We start from the raw sequence: 11,162 nt of genomic DNA, 5'->3' as shown, positions 1-11,162 counted from the left end.
GAAGGAGAGAACTGACCCCACAGGATCATCCTCTGAGCTCCAACATGGACAACACAAAGCAGACGTGCTCGTGGAATGTAACATACATCATGCAGATGATTGTGCGCACAGAAACACACACGCTAAGTCAAATTTGAAGAAGAAAAAAAAAACCCATAAACCCCTGGAAAGTAATTCAAATTTCTGGAGACCTTGTTTCAAAACAAAATAAAAGACATGAGACATCTGTATATACCACTATTTCACAAAGTAGGATTAATCTGTGAGCCCTTTGGGATGTCAGAAAGTCACAGACTGCTGAGGTTCACCCAGCTTTGCTAGTCAGATGACAGGCATGGGGGTGGGGAGGTAGGAGGTGGCTGGGATTTGGCCGTCTGTGCTTTTGTTAAGCATTTCCAGTTATTATAATGACTGAGCTTTGAGCCACTGGTACAGTTTATACAATAAGAGTTAGAGAATGCTCCAAATAAAACAAACATCTTGCAGGGTTTGAAAGCCAATTCTAGGGAGGTCCCCAAAGTGACAATGACCTTATGTCATTTTCTGATGTTAAAGAGAACACAATGTATTCCAAACATGGGCCACAAACAAATCCTACAAGAATAAAAGTCCCTCAAAATACAGTAATTCAACAAACCAGATCTAGGAAATTGCCCAAATCCCTTTTGATTCAAATTCTCCATTTTCAAAACAAATTGAGCTGGTGTGGTATTGCATGCCTCTTTTCCCAGAACTCAGGGCAAAGGTAGGTGGATCTCTGTGAGTCTGAAGTCAGACACATCAAATTCCAGACCAACCAGTGATATGCAGAGAGACCCTGTCTCAAAAAACCCCAAACCAAACCAAACCAAACAAAAACCTCACTTAAAAAAAAGAATGATTTATTATTACTGGGTGCATGAATGTATGCGTACCTTGGCCACACACTTGGAAATCAGAAGACAACCCTGACACTTCTTCCGCATCTACCTTTGAGTGGGTTCCAGGAATTAAACTCTGGGCTGGAAGGCTTGTCAACAAGCACCTTTTGTGGTTGAGCCCTTATCTCCCTGGTCCTTTTTAAAGTTTTATTTTTAGGTTAGCATATGAAGAAACTTTTATTTTTACTTTGTTTAAAGTATTTATTTGGGTATATGTCTGTGCACCACGTGCACACAGGAACCCATGGAGATGAGAAGAGGCATCTTACCCCCTGAAACTGGAGTCACATGTGTTTGTAAGATGTCATGAGGATGCTGGAGACCAAGCCTGGCCTTTCTGTGGGAGCAATGCTGTTCTGAACCACAGACTCGTAACTCTAGTCCCACCTTATTTATTTATTTATTTATTTGAGATACCTTCTCTGTGTAGCCCTGGCTGTCCTAGAACTTGCTGTGTAGACCAGGCTGGCCTTGAACTCACCTGCCTCCCCAGTGCTGAGATCAAAGTCGTGCACCACCATCAACTGGGGACCATGTGCTCATATGCCTGAGACTATGGAGACATCTCTTGTTGAAACCATCACATCCCTTTCCCCCCACTTTACCCTCCCCCTCATCCCTGTATTTTTTCTTTTTCTTTTTTTTTTAAAGATTTATTTATTTATTATATATGAATACACTATAGCTGTCTTCAGACACACCAGAAGAGGGCATCAGATCTCATTACAGATGGTTGTGAGCCACCATGTGGTTGGTTGCTGGGATTTGAACTCAGGACCTCTGGAAGTGCAGTCAGTGCTCTTAACCACTGAGCCATCTCTCCAGCCCTTTTTCTCCCCTCTGTCTTATCCCTGCCCCTTTTCTCCTCCTCTTCTTTACCTTAAAATGTTTCATTTATATATTTTTATTATTATTTTAGGTGGGTGGGTTTTTTTTGTTTTTGTTTTTTTGTTTTTTGGGTTTTTTTTTTTTTTGCCAGTCAGTCTTGCACTTTATTGTCATTGTCATCTCAGGCCTCGGCTGCATCCTTACGCAGTGAGCACAGTTGCTTCTTCCGCTGCTGCTTCTTGGTCTTCAGCTTCTCTTCATGCTTGGTGAGCCGGCGTCGCATGGCTCTAGTCTTCTTGGGTCGCAGGTCCAGGGGCTTGTACTTCTTGCCCTTGTAGAATTTCCTGAGGTTTTCTTTTTGAGTCTGGTTAATGACAGTGAGGGCACGGGCGATAGATTTGAGTACGACTTGTATCTTGGAGACCTTGGACGTGGCGCCGCCTGTCACTTTGGCGTCGCGAAGCTGGGAGAGTTCCACCTTCAGATCGTCCAGTTGTTTCAACAGCTCCTCCTTCTTCTTGCCGCGCAGGTCCCGAGCCTTAATCTTGGCCATTGCTGCGTTGTTCACGGGCTGAGGCTGCCTGGTTCAAGAGAGAGCTTATTTTAGGTTTGTGAGACAGGGTTTCTCTGTAATCCTGACTGGTATGGTACTTGCTCTGTAGAGCCCTTATGGCTACACACTTTCTTTACCCATTCTTTTGTAGATATACATCTGAGCTACTTAGCTATTTTACTTATTATTATTGAGTGTGCATATGAAATGTACGTCTCTGAGTGTGGACACACGGGTGCCACGTCATGTGATGGAGGTGAGCAGACAGCTTTTGAGAGTGTGTGTACGGACAGTTCCCACAGCACACATGTGGAGGTCAGAGGAGAAGGTTTCCAGAGTCCTTTCTCTTCTTTCACTGTGTGGGTTCTGGGGATCAAACCTAGGTCATCGGGCTTAGCGGCTAGCATCTGTACCCACCGATCCGTCCTGTAAGCTGGTGTTTAGCCTTTTAACATGTGCCTCATTATTTGGTTATACAGAGAAGACTTTAGAGGCACAGCAACCTGGCTTGCCATTCATCTCGCATAAGCAGGCATGCTCCCATTGTAGTTCCCGCTCCCGTTAGATCTGGCCTCCAATCCTCCTGAGTGCAGGGTTGTTTGTTATCTTAGACGCTCCCAAGTTTAACCGAGCCTTTAGCTGAGAAATTAGTCACGTGGGCTAAATGCCCTATTCAGTTTTTATAAAGTTGCCTTAACACCGGTGACCCTTCCCCAGCTCTCCTCCAGGAGGCTCTTGTTCCTGGTTTGACTCAACATCAAAGGAAAATAACTCTCGGGTTTCGAGCTCCGGTGGACCCTGGGAACAGAGCGCCAGGATCTTTTCTTTGCTACTTTGTAGAGAAAAACGATCTGATGTTCTGCACAAAACCACCTGACTGCCCTTGTGACTCAGATTAAGAATCAAAGTCCTCACAATTGCTCCAGGCCCTTCGGTATCAGCGCTCCCTACCCCGTCTCCCCGACTTGGATGGATTCCGCAGCAGAAGCCTAGTGCAGAGACACACCCCCCCCCCCCCCCCCGCCCTGCTCCGGGTTTCTCTCTAAGAGACCTGCTGGCTGAGAGCTGTGCCGCGGGCTTCCCTTTTCGGGCTACTCTTTCTCTGGAGCCCGTGGCTTCAGTTGGTAGATGTTTGCTAGGTAAGCTTGGGGCAAGTTCAGATCCTCAGCACCCATTTAAAAGATGGGCGTGGTGGCGTATGCCTGTAATCCCAATGATGGGTGGGGTGGAGGCAGGGTCCTTGGGGCTGGCTGGTCAGCCAGTCTACCTGAATTGGTGAGCCTCAGGATCAGGCTGGTGAGAGATTGTTTCAAAAGATAAAGTGAAGAGATTGAAAAAGATACTCAGTGTTGACCTCTAGTCTAGGCGTGCGTGCGCGCGCGCGCGCGCGCACACACACACACACATACACTCACACACACACAGAGATTCACATAGACACACTCACACATATACACATAGGAGCACACATACATATATGTATACACGGGAACACACATGCATACATGTACACTCACCCCCTTAAAGTCTGTTCTTAATCAGCCTCTCTAATTAAGACAAACATTTAATCAAATCATGGAGGAGAGGGGGCTAGAGAGATGGCTCAGAGGTTAAGGATATTGACTGCTCTTCCAGTGGACCTGAGTTCACTTCCCAGCACCCACATGGCAGCTCACAACCATCTGTAACTCCAGGACCTGACACCCTCACTCAGACATACATGCAGACAAAAAACCAACGCACATCAAATAAATATGAACAAATAATTAGCAGGGAGTGGTGCTGCTCGCCTCTAATCCCAACACTTGGGAGGCGGAAGAAGGCAGATCTTTGTAAGTTTGAGGCTAGCCTGGTCTACAAAATGGGTCTAAGATAGCCAGAGCTGGTAACACTGAGAAACCCTATCTAGAAAAGCCAAACAAACAAACAAACAAACAAACAAAAAACCACCCCAGGACTCCTAGAGGCTGAGGCAGATGGATCGTGAGTTCTAGGCCAGCCTGGACTAAAGTGTGAAAATTTGTCTCAAAAAAAAATCAGAACTCGGGCTGGAGAGATGGCTCAGCGGTTAAGAGCACTGACTGCTCTTCCAGAGGTCCTGAGTTCAAATCCCAGCAACCACATGGTGGCTCACAACCATCTGTAATGAGATTGGATGCCCTCTTCTGGTGTGTCTGAAGACAGCTACAGTGTACTCGTCAATAAAATAAATAAATAAATATATAAAAAAAAAAGTTTTAAAAAAATCAGAACTCAATGGGGCATTGATATGGCTCAGCAGGTGAAGACGCTTGGTTTGTGTGGTGGTTTGCGTAGGGATGGCTCCACAGACTCGTGTGCTTGAGTGCTTGGCCCACAGGGAGAGACATATTAAAAGATACGTCCTTGTTAAAATAGATGTGTCCTTGTTGGAGGATATGTGTTACTGTAGGGGTGGGGTTTGAGGGGCTCCTAGTGCCCACGCTCTGCCCAGTGGTGAAGAGACGGTCTCTTCCTGGCTGTCTTGGAATCAAAATATAGAATTCTCTACTCCTCCAGCACCATGCCTGCCTGCACGCTGCCATGCTCAAGCCGTGCTGCTCATGGGCTGAGCCTCTGAACCTGTAAGCCAGCCCCGATTAAGTTGTTTTCCTTTATAAGAGTGGCCTTGGTTTTGGTGTCTCTTCACAGCAGTGAAACCTTAACTAAGACAGTTTGTAAGCCTGGTGACCCATTAGGAAAAAGACAACTGACCTCACAAAGTTGTCCTTGAGCTCCTACACACATGTTATATATGCACACACACTCAGTGCATATACATATAATACATAAAATAGTGAATGAAATATAACATCCCCTCTAGACAAAACCAAAGCCAAACAAAACATAACAACAAAATTAGATTGTAACCCAGGCTGGCTTTGAACTCAGTATGTAGCAAGGATGACCTTAAACTTATAATTCTGTCTAACTCCTGAGTGTTGGGATTATGGGCATGCACTACCATGTTCAGTTGCTGTAATGTTGGGAATGGAACCCAGGACTTTGTGTATACTCGGCAAACTATCAATAATATAATTTGTCAAGTTAGGACCAGGGCATGAGTTTTTGGTTTTCACATATGTCCCATAGGAAAGTTCAGGATGTTTCTACCATAGAACAGAGAACTATGTGATTCCAAATTATTGCCTTTCTCTTCTCTGAATTATGAATGAAATGATTTTGACCCAAAGACTCCTCACAGTTAATTGTAATGTATATATCTTACTCATTATTGTGGTAATGCCTCACTCTGGAGTCCAGGATGGCCTGGCATCACAGAAATCCTCCTGTTTCAGCGTCTTGAGTGTGGAATCACAGGTGTGTACCAACATGCCTGGCCTGCACAATAATGTGTAACATATTTGCTCCTCCAAAGAGCGATTTCAAAAGTCCTCTCAGCATGCCAGGGAGATGGCTCAGGGGACAAAGGCCCCTGCTGCAAAGCCAGATGATCCCAGTTAGATCTCTGGGACCTACTCGGTAGAAGGAGAGGACTGATGCCTTCGAATTGTCCTTTGACCTCCGAATGCTTGCACACACACACGTGCCCACTCTCACACATACACTATGGTGCTGGGGATGAAACACAGGGCTCTGTGGACGCCAGGCAAGCCCCCTATCAACTAATATTTGCAACATTGTAAAGAATTCATTGTAATTTAAGAATCGTAGTTGTGGGGCTGGAGAGATGGCTCAGCGGTTAAGAGCACTGACTGCTCTTCCAGAGGTCCTGAGTTCAAATCCCAGCAACCACATGGTGGCTCACAACCATCCATAATGAGATTGGATGCCCTCTTCTGGTGTGTCTGAAGACAGCTACAGTGTACTCATCAATAAAATAAATATTAAAAAAAAAGAAGAATTGTAGTTGAGCCAAGCAGTGGTGGCACATGCCTTTAATCCCAGCACTTGGGAGGCAGAGGCAGGCAGATTTCTGAGTTTGAGGCCAGCCTGGACTACAGAGTGAGTTCCAGGACAGCCAGGACAGCCAGGGCTACAGAGAGAAACCCTGTCTCAGAAAAACAAACAAACAAACAAACAAACAAACAAAAGAATCCTAGTTGTAAAGGTTAGAAAGGAGGGGCTGGAGTGATGGCTCAGCAGTTGTGAGCACTGGCTGCTCTTCCAGAGGACCTGGGTTCCGAGCTGAGCACCAGTGCTTTCACTGCCTGTAATTCCATCTCCTGGGGATCAACCACCCTCTTCTGGCTTCCCCAGGTCTGCTCACTTGTGACGGAACACACATAGACACACACTTGCGGTTTTTGGGAAAACATTTTAAAAGTTAAAATGATCACATGGCTCGATTGCCTGCTTCCCCCCACCCCCACCAAAGTCCTCTTTTTTTTTTAATTATGGTAAAATATATATGTCATAAGAAGTGCCATCTAGGGACTAGAGACGTAGGTCAGAGACAGAGTGTTATCCTCGTGTGCAAGGCACTGGAGCTGACACCACAGAGTGGTGGGAGCGCCATTGAAGCCATTTCCAAGTGACTAGTCCACTGGCACAATCACAGTCACTCTGCTGTGTATCCATTGCCTCTGTCATCCATAGAAAGCTCTTCATCTTTTGAAACAGAATCTCACTAAACACTGACTCCTACCTCTTACACTCTTCCCCTAGTTCAATTCTAGGTTCTGTCTGTCTGTCTGTCTGTCTGTCTGTCTGTGTCTTAGGGTGTGTGTGTGTGTGTGTGTGTGTGTGTGTGTGTGAGAGAGAGAGAGAGAGAGAGAGAGAGAGAGAGAACCTGACCTTGAACTCCCAAACCTTCTGCCTTCGACACCTCCCAAGTGCCTGGATCAGAGGCGAATGTCACCACGCAAGGCATCTATTTCATGTCTTCCCCCAGCCCCCTTAAATCTAGTAAAACACCATGAGATGCTTTACCATTCATGATGTTGGGTTCTTCCAGAATTGTTGAGCAATGGTTGCTACCGTCTGCTTTCTGGACATTTTCATCACCTCCAAAAGAGCCTGTATCCTATAAGCAGATACATGCACCTTGCGCATCCTCCTCCAGCCCCCTGCCCGCTGTCCCCGTGCACTCTCCAGTTCCAGTCATCTCCTCTAAATGGAATCATGTAACATGTAGTCCCTGTGTCTGGCTTCTTTCTCTTGGGGTGATATGTTCAGATAATAGGACTATTTGGCCATGCTTGATGTTCTGTGATGACAGCCTGCATTCTTGCCTGCTTCCTTCCCTCTAACCTGGCTTCTGGCATTGCCTCGGTCCACACTGACCCAACCCTTTCTCCAAGCTACTCTCTCACTGCAGCCTAAGATCCCATTCTCCAGCCAACTGTAAAGGCCTGTTATTCTCTGCCCCTCGGTGATGCTCTGTGTCTCCTGCCTCTACCCTGAGCCAACCATTCTGGCTACCTGGGTATGTCTGGATGAGTTTCTAGTGTTAGGGAACACCTCATTGTCATCCCCCCACAAAGCTTTCTCTTTTTCTCTATTCATCCTACACCCCTAACATCTATGTAGGGGTGTGGCTCAGGTGGGACAGTGCTTGCCTAGTATGCATGGAGCTCTGGGTTCTATCCCTAGCATACGCCACCCACACGCCTAGTATGTGCCTGTAATCTCAGCACTCAGGAGGTGGAAGCTGGGGGACTTGGCCACATAGTGAGTTTAAAGCCAGCTTAGGATGAGACTCTGTCTCAAAAGAAAAAAAAAACCTATTTAGATCATATTAATAGACAAGTAACTTAGGAAAACGTATGGTTCTATAAGGGGGTTGTTTTATTTCATCTGACTCTACCCCAGCCCAACCCTCCCTGGAAAGAAATAGAATCAAGAGTCTGGCCACACTCAGGGCATTTGATATATTTGGAAACAGAAAGTAGATTCTTCATTGGGAAACGTGTGAATACGGAGTCCACCCATCTTTGAAATGTCATCTGTAAACTCTTTTTGGCCCTGAGAATTTCAGATGGCAAGTTCCAAGAATGGGGCTGGTGGATGCTACTCAAGGACAGAGCACATACATGTCTGCCATGCTCAAGACTCTGGGCTCCCCTCCCCTAACCTCCACCCCCAGCCCCATTAAGAATACACACTAAGGGCCAGTGAGATGGTTTAGCTGGTACAGGTGCTTGCTGCCAAGCCTGATAACCTGAGTTCGATTCCTGGGCCTCTCACAGTGGAAAAAGAGGACAAACTCTCACAGGTTGTCCTCTGTCTGACTTCCACATGTGTGCTGTGGCACAATCCCTCTCACATCGAGGGTGACAAAATTAAAAGAAAAATGGTTTTTTTAAAAGAATGAATTACTAAGCCAGGTTTGGTGGAGTGACCACAGCTGGAAGGTAGAAGGAACAGGATAAAGATTTAGCTATTTAGTGAGTTCTGGGACAGCAGATTCAATGCCACACACATACACACACACACACACACACACACACACACACACACACACACACGGACACACACACACACACACACACTTCCTCCCCCCAAAAGAGAATTGCATCACTAAATTGCATCACTTGTCATTTAAACTATTTTGCAAGTTCATGGGACTATTGAGAAAGGAAATACGACCTTGAGCTTCAAAGTCTCTGAGATGTTCATAGATCCATAAACAACTCAGAACCAGACAGTGGCCCTGGTTATTGGCCAAGGGTAGGGAAGCCCCGGTGCTCCTGTTGGTGTTTGATGAATTTCTGCCCCAAGAGACTCATCAACAAAAATTCATCAGGGTAAGCCATGAAACAGGAAAAAAAAATGTTTTTAAACAGAGTCTCATGAAACCCAGGCTGATACCTAATTTGATATGTAGGTGATAATGACCTTAAACTTCTGATCTTCCTGCCTCCACCTCCGGGGTTCTAGGATTTCAGGTGTTCAGCACCACACAGTTTTGTTCAGATGGAAGCCAGGGCTTTGTGTGTGCTAAGCAAGTACACTATCAAACAAGCTATAACCCCCGGGCTCACTCAATAATAGAATGTGTGTGTGTGTGTGTGTGTGTGTGTGTGTGTGTGTGTAATGAAAGCCAGAGCCTCACACATGTTAATCATGTGTTCTACCAATGAGATACACAAACAGCCCTTATTGTCTGTGACTGTTGGGTGGGTGTGGTCTGTAATTCCAGCCTCCTAAGATAGAGATAGGAGATCCTTACAGCAAACTGGTTAGCAAAGCTAGTTGTGTATCACCAAGCTCTGAGTTTGACTGAGAGGCCCTGTTTTGTCTAGTAAGGTGGAAAACCTTATCAACCTCAGAGCGTGGGCTCACCCACCCACACACATTCATTTTAGAAAATGTAACAAACTTTCAACATCTATCATATTAAATCAAATGTGCCAACAACAAAGCCTTTTTAGGTTGTAAAACTGGAAACTTTTTTTTTCTTTTTTTTTACATTTTTGAAACAGTCTCTTGTAGCTCAGACTGGCCTCACACTTACTGGGTGGCTGGGATGACCTTGTACTTTTGATCTTCCTGCCTCCCCCTCGTGAGTGCTAAGAATATAGGTGTGCACTAGTGTATGTGGGTCACTGTGGACAGAACTCGGTATCCTGTGCGTTCAGGTCAAACACTCTTCCAGCTGAGCCTCATCCCTAGCCCACCATTTGTTTTCTTTGGTCGAGACTGGGCCTTATTGCGTAGGCTGGGCTGGCCTTGAGCCACAGAGAGTCACTTGTCTCTGCCTCCCAAGGGCTTAAATTTAAAGGTCATTCTGTCTGGCCCCTTGACACCTTTAAAAATGCCCTGTACTGTTTTTGTTTGTTTTTAACTTTTTTTCTTTCATTTGTATTTGGATGTGATCTACATGTGTGGTGGTTTAAATGAGTATGGCCCCAGTAGACTTACGTGTGTGAATGCTCGACCCATAGGGAATGGCGCTATTAGGATGTGTGGTCTTGTTGGAAGAAGTTTGTCACTGTGGGGGCAGGGCTTTGAGATCTGCTATGCTCAAGCTATGTGCTCAGTGTGGCACGCAGTCTCCTTCTGCTGCCTGTGGACCAAGATCTAGAACTCTCAGCCCCTCCAGCACCACATCTGCCTGCATACCATCATGTTTTCTGCCATGATGATAAGGGACTAAGCCTCTAAAACTGTTAGCCAGCCCCAATTAAATGTTTTTCCTTTATAAGAGTTGCCATGGCAGGGGCTGGAGAGATGGCTCGGTGGTTAAGAGCACTGACTGCTCTTCCAGAGGTCCTGAGTTCAAATCCCAGCAACCACCTGGTGGCTCACAACCATCTATAATGAGATTTGATGCCCTCTTCTGGTGTGTCTGAAGACAGCTACAGTGTACTCATAAATAAAATAAATAAATCTTAAAAAAAAAAAAAAAAAAGAGTTGCCATGGCATGGTGTCTCTTCACAGCCATAGAACAGACATTGGTACCAGGAGTGGGGCGTTGCTTTGATAAACTAGACCATGTTTTTGTTTGGAGAAATGTAGACTTTGGGACTGAGGATTCGAAAAGCAGTTGACTGCTTTAAGTGGTGGTTAATGGGCTGTCCTCGTAGGAGCATGGAAGACAGTGGTGTCAAATTGATTTGAAGTGTGGTAGCCCAGCTCAAGAGGTTTCACCAGAGACGAATGTTTACTATGTGTACCGGAGACTGTTCTTATGCTATTTTGGTAAAGAGTGCGGCTGCTTTTTGCTCTCATCCAAAAAAAATTTGCCAGAGGCTAGATTGAAGAATTTTGGATTAATTGCATTGGCAGAGGAAATCTCAATACAGCCTAGTGTGGACTGTATCGTGATTATTAGTGGCCACACTTATAAAATCCATGATAAAAAGGAGCACAGGGAGCGAGGACAGTTACAAAACGTACACTTTGAGGAGAAAGGGGACACCAGGAAGAATGGAAC

At 45.6% G+C, this 11,162-nt stretch overlaps 1 pseudogene; it reads right to left on the bottom strand.

Annotated features, from left to right (window-relative positions):
• Positions 1-1,929: 1,929 nt before the first annotated feature.
• Positions 1,930-2,305, bottom strand: LOC114611393 (annotated as a pseudogene).
• Between the last annotated feature and the right edge of the window lie 8,857 nt (positions 2,306-11,162).

Source organism: Grammomys surdaster, unplaced genomic scaffold, assembly GCF_004785775.1.
Source record: "Grammomys surdaster isolate TR1022 unplaced genomic scaffold, NIH_TR_1.0 126109, whole genome shotgun sequence".
In the NCBI taxonomy this organism is placed as follows: Eukaryota; Metazoa; Chordata; class Mammalia; order Rodentia; family Muridae; genus Grammomys; species Grammomys surdaster.
This window is presented reverse-complemented; position numbering and strand designations above follow the sequence as displayed.